Genomic DNA, 24,996 nt, shown 5'->3' with positions numbered 1-24,996 from the left:
GGCATTTGCCTGAAGCGATTTAGGGAAATCACGGAAAACCTAAACCAGGATGGCCGGAGACGGGATTGAACCGTCGTTCTCCCGAATGCGAGTCCAGTGTGCTCACCACTGCGCCACCTGGCTCGATCTTCTTCAAGAGCACTGCCATGATTCATTCTGTCGTATATATTATCTTTTACACCTCAATTATTGGTAGAAGTTAATTCAATGACCCGGGTTCGATTCCCGGCGGGGTCAGGGATTTTGTCTGCCTCGTGACGGCTGGGTGTTGTGTGATGTCCTTAGGTTATTTAGGTTTAAGTAGTTCTAAGTTCTAGGGGACTGATGACCATAGATGTTAAGTCCGATAGCGCTCAGAGCCATTTGATCCATTTTAATTCAATGATATTTGAGAAGTATCTTAAATCGAGCATTTAAGAGCAAAGATTTAGAGAATCACAGATTATATGCAAATCAGTACACCTCTGTATATTCTTAGTTCAGTTATCTTCTTTATAGAAAAGGAGATAACGAGAACGAAGTTCGTTTTCAGAGAGCCATTAGCATCAATCACACGAAAACTGGATCACAGGCACAGCAGTAATACCGAGAGAAAGGATTAATACAACCAAACAACAAAAGGGAACCAGACAAAAAAATGTGTGGCATAAAATTACACTACTGGCCATTAAAATTGCTACACCAAGAAGAAATGCAGATGATAAACGGGTACTCATTGGACAAATATATTATACTAAACTGACATGTGATTACAATTTCACGCAATTTAGTTGCATAGATCCTGAGAAATCAGTACCTACAACAACCACCTCTGGCTGTAATAACGGCCTTGATACACCTGGGGATTGAGTCAAACAGAGCTTGGATGGCGTGTAAAGGCACAGCTGTCCATTCAGCTTCAACACGATACCACAGTTCACCAAGAGTATTGTATTGTGACGAGCGAGTTGCTAGGCCACCATTGACCAGACGTTTTCAATTGGTGAGAGATCTGGAGAATGTGCTGGCCAGGGCGGCAGTCGAACATTTTCTGTACTCAGAAAGGCCCGTACAGGACCTGCAACATGCGGTCGTGCATTATCCTGCTGAAATGTAGGGTTTCGCATTGATAGAATGAAGGATAGAGCCACGGGTCGTAACACATCTGAAATGTAACGCCCAATGTTCAAAGTGCCGTCAATGGGAACAGGAGGTGACCGAGACGTGTAACCATTGGCACCCCATACCATCACACCGGGTGATACGCCAGTATGGCGATGACGAATACAAGCTTCCAATGTGCGTTTACCGCGATGTCGCCAAACACGGAAACGACCATCATAATTCTGTAAACAGAACCTGGATTCATCCGGAAAAATGACGTTTTGTCATTCGTGCACCCGGGTTCGTCGTTGGGTACACCACCGCAGGCGCTCCTGTCTGTGATGCAGTATCGAAGGTGACCGCAGCCATGGTCACCGAGCTGATAGTCCATGCTGCTGCAAACGTCGGCCAACTGTTCGTGCAAATGGTTGTTGTTGATACGAGCCCATTGGGATCCAGCTCGGCGTTCCGTATTACTCTCTTGAAACCACCGATTCCATATTCTGCTAACAGTCATTGGATCTCGACCAACGCGAGCAGCAATGTCGCGATAGGATAAACCGCAATCGCGATAGGCTACAATCCGTCGTATATCAAATTTGGAAACGTAATGGTACGCACTTCTCCTCCTTACACAAGGCATCACAACAACGTTTTACCAGGCAACACTGGTCAACTGCTGTTTGTGTATGAGAAATCGGTTGGAAACTTTCCTCATGTCAGCACGTTGTAGGTGTCGCCATCGGCGCCAACCTTGTGTGAATGCTCTGAAAAGCTAATAATTTCATATCACAGCATCTTCTTCCTGTCGGTTAAATTTCGCATCTGTAGCACGTCGTCTTCGTGGTGGTGTAGCAAATTTTAATGGCCAGTAATGTATTTGATTCACATTCTCAATTTTATATCCAAAGACAAGCTTCTGGTGTTAAAATTTTATAACGCTCGATCTCATTAAGTATTAAAAAAAGATATTTAAAACTTAAATAAACGAAGTGAGGAAATGGACTAAGCAGTATTACAAATTTATACTGTCTTTGTTCTACTAATTTTTGTTTATTTCAACTGACTAGCGTCTGAAAGGGACACAAGTTCTTAGGTGAACAAACATTATGAGCAAAGATACAGTCTACTTGCATAGTGTTGTGCATCGACTTCGTTTCTCAGTTTTGAAATTACACTTTACATGATATTACAGGGTAAATTGTTATACAGTAACGGTAAAGTTTTTGAAGCCTTCACACTGTCTGATAACCTGTTAAACTGAGCCCTCTTCATCTATATTGTGCAACAAAGATGTTTTACATTGTTAATTATATTTCTTGCAATCGAGAATATTAAATACAGTACGTGGTTAAAATACTCAATATTGCAGTGTTACAACCTATACTGTTGAAGTCTGTGGGGTAAGCAAGATAAGGAATACGAAATTCTATTCAGATTTAATTTTGTGTAATTGTATGTGCCATTTTGGCGATTTGTGAGTAAATGGCTGAGTGCCCATTCAAAGAAACCGTCCCGGCATTTGCCAGAGTCTATTTAGAGAAACCACGGAAAACCTAAATCAGGATGACCGGACGCGGGTTTGAATTGTCGTTCTCCCGAAGGGAGTTCTGTGTGCCAACTACTGCGCCACTTCGCTCGGTCATGTGTAGCTTAAAAGTAGACACATGCTCAGCTATAATTGATCATTTAGGACCAGTGGTGGATTTTGAGCTAAATGTTTGGTTACCCCTCCCCCCTCCCCCATTAACCATGGACCTTGCCGTTGGTGGGGAGGCTTGAGTGCCTCGGCGATACAGATAGCCGTACGGTAGGTGCAACCACAACGGAGGGGTATCTGTTGAGAGGCCAGACAAACGTGTGGTTCCTGAAGAGGGGCAGCAGCCTTTTCAGTAGTTGCACGGGCAACAGTCTGGATGATTGACTGATCTGGCCTTGCAACATTAACCACAAGAGCCTGGCTGTGCTGGTACTGCGAACTGCTGAAAGCAAGGGGAAACTACAGTCGTAATTTTTCCCGAGGACATGCAGCTCTACTGTATGGTTAATGATGATGGCGTTCTCTTGGGTAAAATATTCCGGAGGTAAAATAGTCCCCCATTCGGATCTCCGGGCGGGGACTACTCAGGAGGACGTCGTTATCAGGAGAAAGAAAACTGGCGTTCTATGGATCGGAGCGTGGAATGTCAGGTCCCTTAATCGGGCAGGTAGGTTAGGAAATTTAAAAAGGGAAATGGATAGGTTCAAGATAGATATAGTGGGAATTAGTGAAGTTCGGTGGCAGGAGGAACAAGACTTCTGGTCAGGCGAATACAGGGTTATAAATACAAAGTCAAATAGGGGTAATGCAGGAGTAGGTTTAATAATGAATGAAAAAATAGGAGTGCGGTAAGATACTACAAATAGCATAGTGAACGCATTATTGTGGCCAAGATAGATACGAAGCCCACGCCTACTACAGTAATACAAGTTTATATGCCAACTAGTTCTGCAGATGACGAAGAAATTGAAGAAATGTATGATGAAATAATAGAAATTATTCAGATAGTGAAAGGAGACGAATATTTAATAGTCATGGGTGAGTGGAATTCGGTAGTAGGAAAAGGGAGAGAAGGAAACGTAGTAGGTGAATATGGATTGGGGGTAAGAAATGAAAGAGGAATCCGCCTGGTAGAATTTTGGACGGAGCACAACTTAATCATAGCTAACACTTGGTTTAAGAATCATGAAAGAAGGTTGTATACATTGAAGAACCCTGGAGATACTAAAAGGTATCAGATAAATTATATAATGGTAAGACAGAGATTTAGGCACCAGGTTTTAAATTTTAAGACATTTCCAGGGACAGATGTGGACTCTGACCACAATCTATTGGTTATGACCTGTAGATTAAAACTGAAGAAACTGCAAAAGCGTGCGAATTTAAGGATATGGGACATGGATAAACTAAAAGAACCAGAGGATGTACAGAGTTTCAGGGAGAGCATAAGGGAGCAATTGACAGGAATGTGGGAAAGAAATACAGTAGAAGAAGAATGGGTAACTCTGAGGGATGAAGTAGTGAAGGCAGCAGAGGATCAAGTAGGTAAAAAGACGAGGGCTAGTAGAAATCCTCGGGTAACAGAAGAAATATTGAATTTAATTGACGAAAGGAGAAAACATAAAAATGCAGTTAATGAAGCAGGCAAAAAGGAATACAAACGTCTCAAAATTGAGATCGACAGGAAGTGCAAAATGGCTAAGCAGGGATGGCTAGAGGACAAATGTAAGGATGTAGAGGCTTATCTCACTAGGAGTAAGGTAGATACTGGCTACAGGAAAATTAAAGATACCCTTGGAGAAAAGAGAACGACTTGTATGAATATTAAGAGCTCAGATGGAAACCCAGTTCTAAGCAAAGAAGGGAAAGCAGGAAGGTGGAGGGAGTATGTAGAGGGTCTATACAAGGGCGATATATTTGAGGACAATATTATGGAAATGGAAGAGGATGTAGATGAAGATGAAATGGGAGATATGATAGTGCGTTAAGAGTTTGACAGAGCACTGAAAGACCTGAGTCGAAACATGGCCCCGGGAGTAGACAACACTCCACTAGAACTACTGACAGCCTTGTGAGAGCCAGTCCTGACAAAACTCTACCATCTGGTGAGCAAAATGTATGAGACAGGCGAAATACCCTCAGACTTCAAGAAGAATATAATAATTCCAATCCCAAAGAACGCATGTGTTGACAGATGTGAAAATTACCGAACTATCAGTTTAATAAGTCACGGGTGCAAAATACTAACGCGAATTCCTTACAGACGAATGGAAAAACTAGTAGAAGCCGACCTCAGGGGAGATAAGTTTGGATTCCGTAGAAATATAGGAACATGTGAGACAATACTGACCCTACGACTTATCTTGGAAGCTACATTAAGGAAAGGCAAAACTAAATTTCTAGTTTTTGTAGACTTAGAGAAAGCTTTTGACAATGTTGACTGGGATACTCTCTTTCTGATTCTGAAGGTGGCAGGGGTAAAATACAGGGAGCGTAAGGCTATTTACAATTTGTACAGAAACCAAATGGCAGTTATAAGAGTTGAGGGGCACGAAAGGGAAGCAGTGGTTGGGAAGGGAGTGAGACAGGGTTGTAGCCTCTCCCCGATGTTATTCAATCTGTATATTGAGCAAGCAGTGAAGGAAACAAAAGAAAAATTCGGAGTAGGTATTAAAGTCCATGGAGAAGAAATAAAAACCTTTAGGTTCGCTGATGACATTGTAATTCTGTCACAGACAGAAAAGGACTTGGAAGAGCAGTTGAACGGAATGGATGGTGTCTTGAAAGGGGGATATAAGATGAACATCAACAATAGCAAAACGAGGATAATGGAGTCTAGTCGAAGTAAGTCGGGAGATGCTGAGGATATTAGGTTACGAAATGAGACACTTAAAGTAGTTAAGGAGTTTTGCTATTTGGGGAGCAAAATAACTGATGATGGTCGAAGTAGAGAGGATATAAAATGTAGACTGGCAATGGCAAGGAAAGCGTTTCTGAAGAAGAGAAATTTGTTAACATCGAGTATTGATTTGAGTGTCAGGAAGTCACTTCTAAAAGTATTTGTATGGAGTGTAGCCATGTATGGAAATGAAACATGGACGATAAATTGTTTGGACAAGAAGAGAATAGAAGGTTTCGAAATGTGGTGCTACAGAAGAATGCTGAAGATTTGATGAGTAGATCACATAACTAATGAGGAGGTATTGAACAGGATTGGGGAGAAGAGAAGTTTGTGGCACAACTTGACTAGAAGAAGGGATCGATTGGTAGGACATGTTCTGATGCATGAAGGGATCACCAATTTAGCATTGGAGGTTAGCGTGGAGGGTAAAAATCGTAGAGGGAGACCAAGAGATGAATACACCAAGCAGATTCAGAAGGATGTAGGTTGCAGTAGGTACTGGGAGATGAAGAAGCTTGCACAGAATAGAGTAGCATGGAGAGCTGCATCAAACCAGTCTCAGGAATGAAGACCGCAGCAACAACAACAACAACGTTTGGTTACCTCTAGTGCTTCTAACAGGCTTGGTTTTCTTTATTTTTTGTTTATATGTAGTACTTAGCTGTAGATTTGGTGACTTTGTCGTCCTTTCAGCGCAAGTTCGGCAACGGTGGTCTCTGACTTACGTAATCTCCAGTTATGTTCGTGTTCTATCGGCCTGGTTGTAACTGCCCTGCCTTCCCGACCAATATACGCTATGCTGTATATAATAGAGTCCACTGTCTAACGTTTAATTTACAGTGTTAAAAAACATGTTCGTTGCACATCAGAAATAAAGAGTGATTAGTTTACCAGTTTATTAGCCCACATCAAGATCTCTGAAGCTTTAGCATTACTGCAGAACCATTTATCCCGGAATATTATATAGTTTAATTATTTATTGTGCTTAATGTTGTCCATTGTATAAAGTGTAATTTCAGCGTTAAGAAACAAGTTTGACGTACAGGACTCTACGCAAATGGATCGTATCTTTGGTTTTAATGTTTAGCTACATATGAACTAATGTCCCTTTCAGACGCTAATTAGTTGTTGCCTGAATATGGACCAATGAGCCGAAAACTAGTTCGAAACGAAAAAAATATGCAGAACAAAAACAGTGTTCTTTTGTTATTCAATCTTAACTGTCCTACCAAGAAGTAACTTAGGAATCCATAAATAGATATAATAAATTCTCTGAACACTTGTAAAATATTGAAAATAAAGGATATGAAGCAAATACCTTTTTTACAACGTATTCCAGTTTATTTAGCTGACCATAACGTTCACAGCAAAGTTACATTACAAAAGGAGGGCAAGCTGAAAATTCACAACATAAAACATGTTTGTTGCACGCTGAAAAGTAATTGGCAGACTTTGAACGCAGAATGGTAGTTGGAGCTAGATGTACGGAACATTCAGTATCGGAAATGGCTAGAGAGTCCTATATTCCGAGATCCACGGTGTCAAGAGCGTGCCGAGACTACAAGATTTCAGGAATTGCCTGTCGTCACGGACAACGCGGTGGCCGACGGCCTTCACTTAACGACAAGAAAAACTGCGTGAAATAACCACAGAAATCAATTTGGGACGTAAAACGAACGTATGCATTAGGACAACGGGCCGAAATTTGTCGTTAATGGGCTGTGGCAGGAAAAGACTGCCGTCCGTGCCTTTGCTAACAGCACAACACCTACAGCGTCTCTCCTGGGCTCGTGACCATATAGGTTGGATGCGATTGGAAAACAATGGCCTGATCAGCTGAGTACCAATTTCGGTTGGTAAGAGCCGACGATAAGGTTCGAGTGTGGCGCAGGCCCCATGAAGCTATGGGCCCAAGTTTTCAATAAGGCACTCTGCAAGCTGGTGGTGGCTCCAATAATGGTATGTGCTGTGTTCACATGGAATGGAATGAATCCTCAGGGACAACTGAACGGATCATTGACTAGAAATGGTTATATTGGACTACTTAGAGAGACCATTTTGAGCCGTTTGTGGACTTCATGTTCCCAAAAACCGATGGTGTTTTTAGAGATGGCAATGCGCCATGGCACTGGGCCATAGTTGTTGGTCATTAATTTGGAGAACCATCTAGACCAGTGGTTCCCAACAGCTGGTCCGCGGACCCCCAGGGGTCAGCGAGCTATGCCAGAGGGGTCCGCAAGATGAGATTAGAATAAAAAGTATATTAAATATATTGCGTATGATAACAGATTTTTTGTTTTCGACGCTTCTTGCATGAGCAGAGCTTTAGCGAACGCTAACTTCTGCGTCTAGCGTCTTCCTAGAGCCAACTGACACTAGAAAATATAACTCTGATCCCTGGAAATCGGTTTTACGTTCACTGGACCAGAGCAACAGCCTGAACCTCAACGTGTAATTTGCTATGAAAGCCTTCCGAATGTATGCCTACTCAATGCAATGTCAAGTGTAGTACATTTAAAAGATCAATACACTCAGTTTTAATTTTTTCCTGTTATTTTCAGTTAATACTCAATTTTTATTTTTTAAAGTGTGTGTTATAATAAACACCCAAATTTGAAGACAAAGATTTTGAGCAAACTGATCTAGACAGAGTGAATGATTTGGCTATCTACATCGCCCGACATGAATCCCATAGATCGTTTATGGGGATAAGAGAGAGGTCAGTACGTGCACAAAACCCTGCGCCGGTAACTCCTTCTCAACTATGGACGGCTATAGAGGGAGCTTTGCTCAATATTTCTCCAGGGGACTTCCAACGACGTTTTGAGTCGGTGCTTTACGCCGGGCAAAAGGAGATCCGACACGATGTTAGGAGGTATCCCAGGAGTTTTGTCACTTCAGTGTAAACCAAAGAAAGGCTATTAACGTTCTAAATTTATAAATCTTTATTCTTCATGTCTACATATCTGCCGCTACAGGGCTCCGAATGTAGCGTGTAACATGGCGGTATATAGCGTAACTTCGTCGGTACGTGAGAAACAGCGTGCTGTAATCCAGTTTCGAGTTCGAAGAGTCCGTCCACACAGGGAATCCCATTCCTTCGGCGCGTTAACGCCACACGAGCTCTGCGACATCCTGCAACGATCCGACGCCTTGCCTTCACTGTCACAGGTCATCCTCCACATTGTGCCGATTTGAACTCATCGAACTGTCATCTGTTTTCAACACTTAAAGAACACTTTCGAGGACTTCATTTTGATAATAATGAACTAGTGCAAGCAAAGGCAAGGTTGTAGCTCCGTCAACAAAGTCAAACGTTCTATCTACATCTACATACATACTCCTATACCCACCAAGCGGTATGTGGCGGGGAGCTCAATTCGCGCGAAGGTCATTCCTCCCCCCCCCCCCCCCCCCCTCCCTCTGTTCCACTTGCGGAGAGCGCGGGGGAAAAACGACTGTCTGAACGCCCCAGTACGAGCTCTAATTTCCCTTATCATCGGATGGTGATCATTGCGTGATTTGAATGTTGGTGGTAATAATATATGCTCTACAATCTCGGTGAAGATCGGACTTCGGAATTTAGTGAGAAGCCCCTTCAGTTTAGCGCGCCGTCTATCTGCAAGTGTGTCCCATTTCAACCTTTCTGTGAGACCTGTAACGCTTTCGCGATGGCTAAATGCACCAGTCACGAATCTTGCCGCTCTTCTTTGGACCTTCTCAACCTCTTGAATGAGACGCAACTAGTAAGGGTCCCATACAGGCGAAGAGACTGGACGAACTAACGTATTGTAAGGTATTTCCTTTGTTGAAGGACTGCATCGCTTCAGGATTCTACCAATAAACCGCAATGTAGAGTTCGCCTTACCCGTTACTTGTGTAATCTGATCATTCCATTTGAGATCATTTCGAATAGCCACACCCAGATACTTGACGAGTGTTACCGCTTCCAAAGACTGGTAATTTATTTTGTACTCGTACATTAATGGGGATTTTCGCCTTGTTATATGCAGTAGGTTACACTTACTAATATTGAGAGATAACTGCCAGTCATTACACCACGCAATTATTTTCTGCAAATCCTCATTGATTTGTTCACACCTTTCGCGTGATACTTCTTTCCTGTAGGCTACAGCATCATCTTTCAAATTCTAAAGGTGGCAAAAGGCTGTTTACAATTTGTACAGAAACCAGATGGCAGTAATAAGAGACGAGGGTCATGAAAGGGAAACAGCTGTTGGGAAGGGTGTGAGACAGAGTTGTGGCCTCTCCCTGATGTTATTCAATCTGTATATTGCGCAAGCAGTAAAGGAAACAAAAGAAAAATTCGGAGTAGGTATTACAAATCCATGCAGAAGGAATAAAAAGTTTTAGGTTCGCCGATGACATTGTAATTCTGACAGAGACAGCAAAGGACTTGGAAGAGCAGTTGAACGGAATGGATAGTGTCTTGAAAGGAGGATATAAGATGAACATCAACAAAAGCAAAATGAGGATAATGGAATCTAGTCGAATTAAGTCGGGTGATGCTGAGGGAATTATATTAGGAAATGAGACACTTAAAGTAGTAAAGGAGTTTTGCTATTTGGGGAGCAAAATAACTGATGATGGTGAAGGAGAGAGGATATAAAATGTAGACTGGCAATGCCAAGGAAAGCGTTTCTGAAGAAGAGAAACTTGTTAACATCGAGTATAGATTTAAGAGTCAGGAAGTCGTTTCTGAAAGTATTTGTATGGAGTGTAGCCATGTATGGAAGTGAAACATGGACGATAAATTGTTTGGACAAGAAGAGAATAGAAGCTTTCTAAATGTAGTGCCACAGAAGAATGCTGAAGATTAGATGGGTAGATCACATAACTAATGAGGAGGTATTGAATAGAATTGGGGAGAAGAGGAGTTTGTGGCGCAGCTTGACAAGAAGAAGGGACCGGTTGGTAGGACATGTTCTAAGGCATCACGGGATCACCAATTTAGCATTGGAGGGCAGCGTGGAGGGTAAAAATCGTGGAGGGAGACCAAGAGATGAATACACTAAGCAGACTCAGAAGGATGTAGGTTGCAGTAAGTACTGGGAGATGAAGAAGCTTGCACAGGATACAGTAGCATGGAGAGCTGCATCAAATCAGTCTCAGGACTAAAGACCACAACAACAAAAACAATAGCATCATCAGCAAACAGCCTAGTGTCGCTGTCAATACCATCGACCAGATCGTTTATGTAAATGGTCTGCCGTTGGGAGAAATGTTCCTCGTCAGGGTGACTATATTCAGAAAAAAATTTGTAGAAATAGAAATAAAGAATGTTAATATAATTTGTTTTATTAAACATAAAAACATTAAATACATGTTTATGGATCCTCCCATATCACCAAGACAAGGGAGGAGAAAACAACGGTAATGGTGACAGTATACAACTATATGATGAGTTAGAAATGTTTTCGTTTCATATTCAGAACGTATTGTGCTTATTTAGGCATACACCCAATTATACTGTTCGTCAATGACGGATCCGAAGTGGTTCATTACGATTTAGTCAAGTATTTCATAACTCAAGACATGTACGAAACTCTACGAATGCAGCTGGTGGTGTAGCAGGCTGATCGATTCCGCGTTGTTGTGGTCTGACAGAGAGTTAATAAAAGAGCTTGTTTGACTGTCAGATGTGATTACTGACGCTTCCACCTAATTGATTTAATTGCGTATTGTGCAAACAAAGACCTGTTTTTAAAGGCACTACTGCTGTTTGTTTGCTTCGTGTTCGGTGCACTTCAAAGGGCGATGGTTGTAGTTACGATTGGTACACTAATTACATTTGACCCTGTGGTTCAGTCTAAAACTGGGGAGTCATAAGTGAAAATCTTTCCGATTTAATCACGAGCACAGATACAGAAACTACAACAATAATAAATATGCTCTAATATGTGCCAGTTTAAACATTTATTTTGTTCAGAAAAACAGAGGAACAGTTAAGCTTGTCAGAGCTAAAAGGTTGAATCATAAAGAAAAAAAAATATGGATTCGTACAGCCGCTAACTGAACAGTTATGTTCACGGAAGGGATAATGACAGTAACTGACATTACCGAAGACGTAAGTAGTCCGGAAATCATCACTGCGACAGTAGCAAAAACGCATCACGAAGTACAGAACATAAATTATATAACTTTCTGTCATTTTTAATACTACATTTTAGTTCGGAAACATGGAACGTTGGTAATGCTCATGGCAGAATTAAGTTTGTAGAAAAGATAATTTTAAATATTGTCTAAAGATATAGTCACGTAGGTAACGTCGTTGACATATTATTTTTATTAAATGTGATTTTAATTTGAATATTATTACTTATCTTCAGGCAGAGGTCTTGATACAGTCGTTGTTAGCATACATAAAATGCAAAACAGGATCTTAACAAATTAATAACATTTTCTGATGTATGTATTAAGGATGACGGGAGGAAAACTGCGTTAACTGTCTATTGATAGCTGTACCATTCACGTCACCTTACGATATGTGGCGGAGAGCACTTCGTCTACCACTATCATTGTCTCATTCGTTTCACCCACGAAGGGTAAGCACAAAGGACATACGTTTTACTTGCCATTTCTTGGAACAAAAGCTCTCGAAATTTCAATAGAAAATCTTTTCATGATACTCAATACTCTTCTGGGATCATTGACGAAACGCCTTATTCCGTTCTAATTTTCTCGGTTCGTTGCAAGAGTACCATCCTGATTAAGAACCATCGATCGAAAGTGGATTTTGCAGACTAATACCTTCTTAAGTCAATTACAATTCTTGTACACGTGAGGTACATTACAGATGATAAACTACGCTGTGTAATATGTTTATCTTTAACCTATTCTGTTTTATATCAGCTACTGTGACTGCTATCTTTTCACAAGCTTTCTTGCCTTGTACATACTTTTTTAACGCATGCCGAAGATATTTACTGAATACATATTCGCGTAATTTTTCAAGTATAAGAACGTGATAATCAGCATGTAAGTTTTGATGTTGTGCAATCGCCCAGCATGTTGGTAATGCTTTTGATTTTATTTTTACTTGTTAGCCGACCTGTACAAGGAAAATAACGTGAGGATATTTCGTCATATCAGTAAAAAATTTCTGTTTCTTCTAAAATATGAGTATTAGGCTTCCTTTGCCAGCGATGTGTGAGACTGACACGCATTATGTTATATCACTGACTGTGTGTTTATGTTATTCTAGACATGAGCTACATGAAGATGAGATCATCCAAGGGAGACTCTAATGTTCCTGAACTTTGTTATGAAATGTCTTCTAGTCTGTTTGGTAATTTTTCTTATACTTATCGCAGTTCAAGTTATAAATACCTGAATCGGTAAATTATGTGGATTGATCTAGGGAATGGAAAACTTCTAGTGACATTCTTCCTTCTGAGGCTTATTCTCAGGTTGCTGTTTTAAACTGAGTAGTAGGGCTGTAGGATTTCAGTTAATTTTGATGTTGTACAGTCTGCTGAAGGTCATACAGCGGCAGGGACAAGCACATGACATCACGCATACAGGTCGCCTAGATGCAAGTGCAAGATGATGTGCCAGCAATAACCTGATATGCAGTGCCACCAGTAAACTGGCGCCATTGTTAAAATTATCCAAACTATCTAATTTTTACATACATTTTCATCATGTTCAAAAATATCCACTCTATTTGAATTCTGTGTAAATTAATATCATCTTCAAAACTATATGGAATGCTTCGTTACATGTACATTGGCACCATATTCAAAAGTATCTAAATGATGTTGATTCTGCATAAATTAGCACCATTTTAAAAGTATGCAAACGATCTGAATTACGAATCATTTACAAAAGTATCTGAACAATCTGGTTATTATGTACCCTGGTGTCATCTTCAGAAGTACCTCACTGACCTGAATTGCATTTTGTAACAGCTATCTGAGAGCTGCCATTTTTGGTTGAAGGTATCCATACTAACTGAATTGCATAAAGAAAACAGCCAGCTGTGGCAGGTGGAGGCAAACAGTGGAGTATGATGCACTGTCAGCATCTTTGTCAAGCATGGACTTGTCTGGCTTTACAGAAACATAACACAAGTCGTGTAACATCTTCATTTATTGGCTTGCATGCAGCTTACAATTATACTGTAACATAAAGATGTGTAAGGCTGATAAGTTACAAATTTGGTGTGACATGTCGATATATGCAACATTTTCTTACAGTTTTGCTGAGACATGACGAGGAATGTGGTAATTTGTTAGTTTTGCTATAAGTTTTTGGGGTATGAGCCAATTTGTTACTATTTCTTTTGGATTAGATGTTTTCCAGTAGTAGGGAGGTTGTCTATGATCTCCACAGAGGATGCTCTCTGGTTACAATTGTTGTGTCATGTCTTCTACAGATTCCAGAACCGGAGAGAAAACCTCCGACTGTTGCATATGCTGAGCTCTAGTCATTGGGACCTGGCAGATGTTGCATCAGCAGCTGTTGATATGGGAATAACATTGCTTACTGACTGACATAATACATGAGCAGCTACATGTCTCAGCGTTTTTATTGTGATGTGTGAGTGTATCTGTCATGTCCTATTTGAACTTCCTCCATAACAAAATATTCCTTCATACATTCCCTATAGTGTATCATGTAAGAAATTTCAGACTGAGTACTGAGCTACATGCAGACGTTATGCAATCTGCTTCTGCAAAGTCAAACAAGTCTAGATATGACAAATCTGGTGACATTACGTTGCTCCTCTTGCCTCCACCTGCCATAATTATCTGGTTATTTTATTTAGGCAATTCAGATTGTTAGGATACTTCTTCCATCTGTAATGACCTCCATGTCAATGGGTGATCAAGACCTAATTTTCCTTCCTTGGGACACTTTTGAGCATGATGCCAAAATGGTGCTCAGGGCGCCAAGCTTAAAAAAATCCACATCATTCAGATACTTTTTAATATGACATAAAATTTGGATTGTTTGGGTACTTTTGAATCTGGTACCGATTTATGCAAAATCGTTAATTTCGATATGATTTAAGCAAAATTCAGATCTTTTGGCCATTTTTGAACATGGTACCAATTTATGCAAAATTCTGATTATTTGGTTGCTTTTGAACATAGTACAAAATTCTGTTCATCTGGATACTTTTGAACATGGTGGCTATGTACTGATAGCTGTTCTGTTTTGATACATGCTAAGGTACAGCGTTGTCATTGCCTGTTTCACTGTACTGTCTGGTCAAAAGCTGTGTTGCGCTTGGGGGTGCAATATATATGTGTGTGTGTGTGTGTGTGGGCGATGCTGAGTGAAATTTACTGACATGGCAGAATTTCTGTTGATGAGGCAGTGCTGCTGACAATGTGTGTCAGTTATCTGCTGACAAAGGATCCCATCTGTACATCCGTGTGTGTTGTTATGCGTTAGCCCCTGCCACTGTATTGACCTTCAGCTTATTGCTTGACGTCAAACTGGACTGAATCCCAGGGGCACTACCATTAAGTGCTACTTCGATGTATGTGCTTCCCCTTGTTTACATGCTGACTTATAATTCTATAACGGTAATGAAGATATAATTTTGATCTAGCCACTAATGAGCACTGATATTAATGGGGCAAATGTTCTGTATTTAGTATAGTCATTTTTTCACCTGAAGATGGTATGTTATTTAACCGAAACTTGGAATTTTAATAATGTTACATACAGCTATTGTGTCAAATCTTTTTTAAAGAAATATCTGAATAGTTTAAATCATCATCCTTAAAATAAAGTTCTATCTCTTTATCATTTATCAGGTTCTTATAATTAAACTTTCCCTGTTTAACACGTTACAACACACACTAATTACTGTACAAGTACCAATCTTGGTAGCATTAATTTCCAGAGTATGGGATGCATGATTTCCATGCATCACCAGGTGCCATGATCAGCCATCATGATTCACAGTCTCACACACATGACTAGTTGCAGTGCACTTGTTGACGTTTCAACATGAGCTTGGACAAAAGGGGCAGGGCGTTGTTGGTGAAGCTCTGTTATCAAAACAACAGTAATGCTGCAGCTGCTCTTCGAGAATATCGCTGGCTGAAAGGATTACAGAAGAATTATCTTTCCCATCTACTGTGTGGAGCACGAAGAAGAAGTTCGAATCAACTGGAGAACTGGTTTTCGCTCCGAGTAGAGGCCGATGATCAGTTGCATCAAAGGTGGTTGAAGTAATCGCTTTGCTATGGCAGGCAATGCTGCGCGCAACTCCTAGCTCTGAGCACTGTGGGACTCAACTGCTGTGGTCATTAGTACCCTAGAACATAGAACTACTTAAACCTAACTAACCTAAGGACATCACACACATCCATGCCCGAGGCAGGATTCGAACCTGCGACCGTAGCAGTCGCACAGTTCCGGACTGTTCGCCTAGAACCGCGAGACCACCGCGGCCGGCGCGCAATTCCTTATCGTCAAGCAAAGCGCGTGCTCTGTCATGAGAGTTGAACATCCCGTGGTCTACAGTGTGGAAGGCGCTTGAAACCATTCTCAAATGGTATCCTTACAAGATCCATATCGTACAACAGCTTGTACCACAGGACGCAAAACGACGTGTTGACTTCGGTTTCCACTTTCGTGCAAGGATTGAAATTTACGGACAGACGAAGCTCGATTTTCTCTGATGGGTGAGGTGAACATACGGAATTGACGAGTGTGGACATCTGCAACTCCAGCCACTGTGCATGAAGTTCGCCTGTATGGTGAACATGTCACCATATTGTGTGGCTTCACGGCTACGTTCATCATTCACCCATTCTTTCCAGAAAGGGCTGGAACCCAAGGACCAAAGATGTGCAGTGTGACTGGCCAGAATTACTGTGATAGGCTTCGCGAGCATATCATACCCGCCCTACAGGAAATAGACGCACTGAACTCTACAGTTCTCATGCTAGATGGGTTACCATCGCATATCGTTCGTGAAGTTCTCCTGCTTCTCCGAAACACATTTGGAAACGATCGAATTATCAGCTGATAGCTTCCAAATGCCTGGCCGGCATGATCACGTGATCTCACTCGCTGTGATTTCTGGTTGCTTGGCTACCTGAAGGACAGTGTTTAACAAGGGAACATTGACACAATTGCTGATATAAGTGCAGTATATCAAGAGAGGGAGGCATGCTTCGTTCTTCTGTGCAGAATGCAATCCTGCGCTTTCAGACTCTTCTGGACACAGCCATATTGAACCCTTTTTTTAGCAAAAAAAAAGGTTCAAATGGATCTGAGCAATATGGGACTTAACATCTGAGTCCCCTAGAACATAGAACTACTTAAACCTATCTAACCTAAGGACATCACGCACATCCATGCCCGAGGCAGGATTCGAACCTTCGACTGTAGCCCTTTTGTAGCAGTAATGGTACTGGTATGTAGTGGTATGACGTACCACAGCAATTGTTCCTGCATTATTTCTCTTCCTCATGTTCTTGATATCAATGCTAGAAAGTTTGGTACATGCACAGTAATTAGTGTCCATGAAATAGCGTGCTAAATAGGGAAGTTTAATTATAACCACCCATTATAATTAATATCTAGTGCTTTTGCTCCACATTGGCTAATATAAGAGACGGATCCAACACTGTCATCTTTATCTGGACTATGAAGTAGTTTCAAAAAGTGTGGCTGCCTGTTTGCCACGTGCTGCAGTGCGGTTGATTAAACAATGATTCGTCGTCTAAAAGAGATCTAATCTGGTTCCTTTGTAATGCGGCACCTCACACATTTTTCCCTCCTTTCATTTGCCATTATGGCTCTGGATGTATGAAGTCTCCCTAGTTGTCAACAATCCAACAAACAACTAGAGTTCATTGTTGTAGTCTCTACCTGCCGAAAATGAGGCGACGTCATTTATCCGCCAATTAAATACAGGAGTCGTGTAGTAATACTCTACAGAGGAGAAGTGTATTTACATACGCTGTTCACTTTGGTGATTGGGGTATTTGTCAAAAGTGGCAATGAAAAATGTAAATGTATTTAGCTTGATTGAAAAGTTCATGATGACTGCCAGAATGATTTTGTCTTATAAGTTTTCCACAATGTGTGTCCAGATCCAAATTTACTTATATAGGCTGTATCATAAAAACAAATACCGTCAAGGGTGAAGGTGTACTATAATAGATGCAAAACTGTTGCAAAATGTGAGTCTGCAGACGAGTTACTTATGAGTTAATTGCCAATGTGTGGTTATGGAATACCACTAACTTCAGTTTGAAATGTTGTACCACTTAGTACAAATATATTTTAAATGTAAAATTTTCGATTAGGTCTTCGTGAACTTTGGCTCAAATTTCATGCTTGGCTGATTGTTGGGAAATGTGGCAAAACTATACATGATGAAATACTGGCACATTTTGCTGCTGACAACAGACGAAATTTAATGCGCAGTATGGTCCATGATTAACAGATTGATCAAGCCCTATGTGTGGATCTCCAAGATCACGTGACCTCTGGAATTTTTCATCTGAGGTCATCTGAAACACGAAGCGAACTTCACTGATATTGGTATGGCTGAAGTACTGGAGCAGCGAGCTACACAGTCTTATCAGGTTTTCTGAGATGATCTAGGGATGTGTGAAGGAATTCATAGATCACTGCAGAGATGAATGCAGCATTGTCGCAAAGAGATGACAAAACATGGAACGCTTCATTTAACATGTATAATTGTGCTCTTGATTGTAATATGTAATCCGCTGAAGCAGTATATTATTTCCCGATAAGGTGTGCCATATGTGAAATTTCAAACCAGATGGTTTACATTTCAAATATATTTGTACTATTTAGTACAATATTTTAATCTGAAGCTAATGGTTGGGCGTAACCACACATCAGAATTACCAGAAAATGGCTTGTGTGTGGTATCTAAGCATACTGTAGCGTTTTTGCTTCTGTTATACACACAATTGTTTGTAAAACTTTAGGGCGAAAAGCACTTTTTCATGATGTATCACGGCAAGTAACATAGCTCTATCAAACTTGGAAGATACATAGAAAAAATGGCTATATTATAACACAAACAGTGAGGAACTGAAAGAAAAAATGCACTGAGACTAACGGAAATATGATTTTTATTCAAAGAGAATAATTACGCTGAATGCACCACAATTTATTATGGTCCCCTGGATATTAGAAAAGGGGTGACATGGTTATTGTTCACAGAGTGCATGATTACGAGAACAACATTGCATGCTCTGAAGTATGCGCCTATGCTGGCCACTAAGTTGGGGATGGGCAGGTCAGTTCAATCGCTGAATGTCCTCTCATTGAAGGAGCTCACCCACTTGTGCTGTTCAATGCGATCATGCATTGTCATCTATAAAAAAATGAATTAATTTGGTGAATGAACCCATAAAAAGTTGCACACGGGAAGGAGTACAGCGTCAAAAGAACATTGACAGGTGAGTGTACCTGTACAAATATATATAGGTCAATATACAGAAAATCCATTGTCTGACCCAGTCCATAAGACCAAAATCACCAAAATGATGATGTTCTACAAGACTCCTGGGTGCATTAGGTGTCACCACATTTCGCCATATGAAGGTTCATCCAGAATCACTATTCAGACTGCGTCTACTCTCATCTAAGAAGAGCACATGACCCCACCTTTGGATGGCCCAGCCCCTGTGGTCGTGTGCTGTCGATTGGTAGGTGTCATTGAACACTATACACTGGTAGATGGACAAAGACACCACACGCGTACAGAGGCCATCCTATGGTGAAGCGCGAGACTGTGTACCTCGCAGCCCGTTAAATGTGACTGCAATTTCATCCGCAGTTTTGTGTGCCTGTTGTACAATGTAGTTGTCATATGCTGCCATAGCTGACCATGTTAGTCCACCTCCTCTACTTCGGACAACGTTGTCTGCGGTTTGGGATGTTCCCTATGCATGTGAAACAATTCTGTAAGCTACACTCTTCAGCTTTCTTCTAGTTACATGAAGATTCTTCCTCGTGTAAACTGATCAAAATGTTGTCTCCAGCTCATCTATAATGAGGAATACCACCACATTGCAGTGTAACTGCTTACTGATTGACACGCTGTCTTTTCACGTTCCTTCAACTGCCTCGTGTTGCAGGGGCATCCCCATTAAACACTCTACTTACGCTAACCTCGGGCTACGTGTCGCCCAACTTTCTTTACACGACTGGAAGATCACTGGCAACATGCTCCCGCACATCCATTAATTCCGCGGAGTTATTAATATGCTATGTCACATTACCTATCTCGTCCTTAAGCTTTGCACAGCAGTGTAATTTCACCTGAGTCAGTTTCACCTATTAAATTATGATATCCTATGTATTAATTGCATCTTCGTTGCTCGACAGGCAAACCGAAATGGTGACTTCTCATCATGCGATATGAAACTGCTTTTGGTACTGTTGTGGTTGGCAGGAGAGCCAACACCGTGTTATTAGTGGAGGCCGAAATGCACGCGTTTTAGCTCACGCATGCTGGCGTGAGGTCTGGAACATGACAAGGGAATTAGAATTGAGAAAAACGGACGTAGCGGTGGAATACTTAACTTCAATCCATTAATGATGAACGTCGCTTTTGACGTTACATATTTCACAATATCAATAGTACTGATAATGGCGCCTTGCTAGGTCGTAGAAAATGACGTAGCTGAAGGCTATGCTAACTATCGTCTCGGCAAATGAGAGCGTATTTTATCAGTGAACCATCGCTAGCAAAGTCGGCTGTACAACGGGGGCGAGTGCTAGGAAGTCTCTCTAGACCTGCCGTGTGGAGGCGCTCGGTCTGCAATCACTGATAGTGGCGACACGCGGGTCCGACGTATGCTACCGGACCGCGGCCGATTTAAAGGCTGCCACCTAGCAAGTGTGGAGTCTGGGGGTGACACCACAGGTACCATTCTCGTAGCTTTCAGAAATTACTTCCGAGATGTCTCTGAACTAATATTCCAACTGCCAGCAGTTAATATACAATAAACTGTTGGCAATCGAATATTTACTAGTCTCCTATGTAAACCACAGATTCTTTATCGGCTCTACAGCCTGGTTTATACACAGGAAGTAATGAACTAGTGGCTTAACTACGTGACTGTGTGCTCGGCCTTTCGCGTAAACTGTCCAATTACCGTGCAGGCCGGTTTGCGATTGCGTGTTTACTGACCACTTTAAGCGCCGGTTATAGTACGCAGCTACAAAGTTAATAGGCTTCCGCAACTGGGGAGGCGTGGGGCACCGGCCCCTTTCTGCAACTGAGAGTGTAAACTTTTTATTCATTGCAAGCATCTCACACAACGGCTGTCTGTGATTCTAAAACACACTTCTGAGTTTAACGGAAAATACGTATTCAGTACCCACTACACAACCTTAATGTTTTGGCTTCCACGCAGCTCACGGGAATGTATGCTTTTTCTTTGACACGGATGCGGTTTCGGCGCTGTCTTGCAATCAAGATATACGCGAATCTTTATGAAGTTTCCTCGCAGAACCCTTATCGAATTGTACGCAAGGATCTCTCCAAATCTCTTTCACAACTGCAGAGGGAATTCCCAACATAACATTAACATGGCTGCAGTGTACAAGGACATTCCTTCCACCTATTGTACAACTTAATCACGAGAGCTGTTAACCACTTGCCTGTAAGCGGAGAAAACCTATGATGGTTTCCTGAGTTTACTTTCAGTTTTAAAGAGCAGTCATTGTGGTAGTCTCCGACGATCAAGACCACACTATACTGTATATATTTGTACTTCATCTTTAGGCCGAAGTGCATCACTAGAGATGAGGAAGACAGAAATGTGTCAATGTCGAAACCGAGTTGACACCTCGGTCTATGGGATGGAGCACAATGCATCGAACTCTGATAAGCCAAAACATTATATCACTACCCAAAGTAGCGTGACGGCGTTGCAGGCACGTGATGCGATAGCAAAAGTATGTGAGCGGAGCAGACACGGACGTGGAATCACCCTAGTGAGAAGTGACTTTGACAAAGGAGAGACTGCAAACGAGTATCTCGAAAAGAGTTGAAATGGCTCTGAGCACTATGCGACTTAACTTCTGAGGTCATCAGTCGCCTAGAACTCAGAACTAATTAAACGTAACTAACCTAAGGAAATCACACACATCCATACACGAGGCAGGATTTGAACCTGCTGCCGTAAAGGTCGTCCGGTTCCAGACTGTAGCGCCTAGAAACGCACGGCCACTCCGGCCGGCTCGAAAAAAGTGAAGCTGGTCGAATGTTGACGTGCTACTGTCCTGAGCATCTACAGAAAGAAGTAGAAGGACAATGAAGTTACCGCTAGGCGTTGAATATTTGAACGTCCACGACTCTTCCTGGAACGTTTGGTTCAGAGGCTTATATGCTCGATGAAGTGGACAGATGCTAATCTCTAGCATCTATGTCGAAAGAGCACAACACTGGAGCATACACTAGTGTTTCGGAGCACACCGTTTACCGTACATCGCTGAACATGGAGCTCCGCAGCAGACCACCTCTACGTGTTCGTATATTGGCCTAACGACATCGTCAGTTATAACTGCAATAGGCACGGGACAATCGGCATTCGACCGTCAATCAATGGAATCGTGTAGGCTCTTCCGGTGTATCACATTATTGCCACAACAGGTCGATGGTCGTCTCCATAAACTCCGTCATCGAGATGAACGGCGGCGCGAATCGGGCAGCGTGCTAAGGACGCAAGCTGGTGAGAGCAGTATTATGCTATGGGAGGCATTCTCCTGCGCTTGTATGGGACCTGTGGTAGTAATCGAAGACATGCTGACAGCTGCCAGTCACCCTTCATTCTTGATGTCTCCCCCAAGAGCCAAGTCATCTTTCAGCAGTATAATTGTCCGTATCTCCAAGCCAGAACCGTGATGCAGTGATCTGAGGAGCATCACTGTGACATCACGGTGAACAAATTCGCCTGATGTAACTCCTATGGAACTCATGTGGGTGGTTATAGGGCATCATCGAAGCCTATGCAGATCAGCGTCCCATTCCAGAATGAGATTCTCACTCTGCAGCGGAGTGTGCGTTGATAAGAAACTTCCTGGCAGACTAAAACTGTGTGCCCGACCGAGACACGAACTCGGGACCTTTGTCTTTCGCGGGAAAGTGCTCTACCACCCAGAGCACTTGCCCGCGAAAGGCAAAGGTCCCGAGTTCGAGTCTCGGTCGGGCACACAGTTTTAATCTGCCAGGAAGTTTTACCGTCCCATTATTTACGCAAATTCCATGACTTGGGCGTACACTTCTAATACCACATACCTCCACAAACCTATCAACAAACTGTTGGATCATGATATCCAGAATCAGTGATTTATTTCTTTCCAAAGACGGACAAAAAACTATTAAGCTGTAGGTCATAATATCTTCGGTCCTCAGTGTACAATAAATGAGTTATGAATCCTGCCATGCAAGTCTTTTTGTTGTAGAAAAATGCAGAATGGGGTACTGAGGAGTCAAATGGTTCAATGGGACTTAAAATCTGAGGTCATGAGTCCCCTAGACTTAGAACTACTTAAACGTAACTAACCTAAGGACATCACATACATCCATGCCCGAGGCAGGATTCGAACCTGCGACCGTAACAGCAACGCCGTTCCCGTTTGAAGTGCCTAGAACTGCTCGGCCACAGCGGCGGGCAACGAGGAGTCACTTTGTTAGGTCCTAAGCTGTTAAAGTTGATTTTAGGGTTGTTTTTGGAAGTTTCCAACAGTCATATAATCAAATACTGGCCATAGCTGACACTTTTTCCTAATAACTCAAAAGAATTACCTATCACAACACCTTTCTTCAGTTCTTATGATGCTAATGAACATTAAACAATATTAGATTCGGTAAGTAAAGACAGTGTAATAAACTACATAACGTCGAAAAACACTGTATAGTTGGATCTTCTCAATTATCCTGAATTTCTATATTTCAAATTTTTCATTTTTAGATTTAACTTTATGTTATTGAAACGTGAGGAAAAATATTTTGTCGTGAGTAATTTGTTGGATACCTAGATTTAGTCATAACGACGTAATGTCAAAATGTAGAATTAAAAAAGTGGCTTTCATACTCGTGTTAATAATATAAAATTATGTACGTTGCACATGATAATGAAATATGCTCACCATTTACTAATTGGGAGGACCGTGGTTCAAATCTGCATTCGGATATCCAGATATAGTTTTTCCCTGGTTTCCCTAAATCACTCCAGGCAAATGTCATAGTGGTTCGTTTGAAAGGGCACAATCGCTTTCCTTCCCCATCCTTGACTCAATCTGAGGTTGTGCTCCATCTGTAATGACTTCTATGTCGACAGGATGTTAAATCCAGTCTTCCTTTTTTGAAGTAATCTGCCCGTCACTCACGGGCGATAGAATATTTTTTGTGTATATCCAGCTAATTTTATTTCTTAGGATACGATTCATTCTCAAACTTATCAAAAAAATGACTCTGAGCACTATGGGACTTAACATCTGAGGTCATCAGTCCCCTAGGACTTAGAACTACTTAAACCTAACTAACTTAAGGACATCACACACATCCATGTACGATTCAGGATTCGAACCTGCGACCGTAGCGGTCGCGCGGTTCCAGACTGAAGCGCCTAGAACCGCTCTGCCGCAGGGCCGGTCGAACCTGTCACACCAGTTACAACAAAAATGGTAATTTTAAAATCCTGCCCCCTGCTGGACAAGTTTCTGCAGGCATCCATGACACAGTTCAGTTCAACCAGCGGTTCATTCGCTCCTTCGTGCTTAATACCAGCTTCAAGTCTTTTTTATACCATAGTTAATAATAGAATCGCCAGGGTGCAGACAAAATGAGGGGAGAAATACTACGTCCTGCGTTCCAAAACTACTTCACGAAGCAATGTTAAAGTGGAATTGTTGTGCTTGACCACTGTACGGATAGGAAAATTTTACACAGATACAGTGTATGCCAGTAACGTTAGGACTGTGGCTAAGAAACATAAGTCATCGATTACGTTCGCAGAATTACTGTACTTGTTCCAAACAGTCTTTCCCTGAATCAGTACACAGCTTAAACCGTTTTAAAAGTGTTATGAAACAGTTCCTGTAGTGCTGTTTTGGAACTGAATTCAGCGCTACAATATAATTTTCTTGGATGTTCTTAACCGTGTCATGGCGAACTTCAGTTCGGTGACAACCAGAAGTCGGCCGGAGCCAAATCCAGCGAATACAGCAAGTGATCTAGAACTGTGATCAATCTGCTGGTCAAAAACTCACACGTTATCTTCACATTGTGGGGTGGGGCGTTGTCGTGAAGGAACGACTAGGAACCTGCTTCTCGGTATTAGAGTCGAATTTGACGAATTTCCGCCCACAATCGAGAGATGACACCGAGGTAATAATCAAAATTTACGATTTGCCCTTCTGGTACAAACTCCTTGTGAATTGTTCCTTTGGAATCGAGGAAAACTGTTAACATTGTCTTCAC

The 24,996-nt window shown here is 41.7% G+C and overlaps 1 protein-coding gene and 1 non-coding gene across 2 annotated transcripts in view; both read right to left on the bottom strand.

Moving 5' to 3' along the window:
- The window catches only part of LOC126340649 (potassium channel subfamily T member 2), a 1,715,804-nt gene that overhangs the window by 395,599 nt on the left and 1,295,209 nt on the right, over nt 1-24,996 (bottom strand). The window lies entirely within an intron of this gene.
- On the bottom strand, nt 51-123 carry Trnaa-cgc (transfer RNA alanine (anticodon CGC)). Its single transcript has one exon. It is a non-coding gene; the product is annotated as a tRNA-Ala (tRNA).

The sequence above is a fragment of the Schistocerca gregaria genome, chromosome 1 (genome assembly GCF_023897955.1).
Source record: "Schistocerca gregaria isolate iqSchGreg1 chromosome 1, iqSchGreg1.2, whole genome shotgun sequence".
In the NCBI taxonomy this organism is placed as follows: domain Eukaryota; kingdom Metazoa; phylum Arthropoda; class Insecta; order Orthoptera; family Acrididae; genus Schistocerca; species Schistocerca gregaria.
The sequence above is the reverse complement of the archived record's forward strand: the minus strand, read 5'-3'. Positions and strand labels throughout refer to the sequence as shown.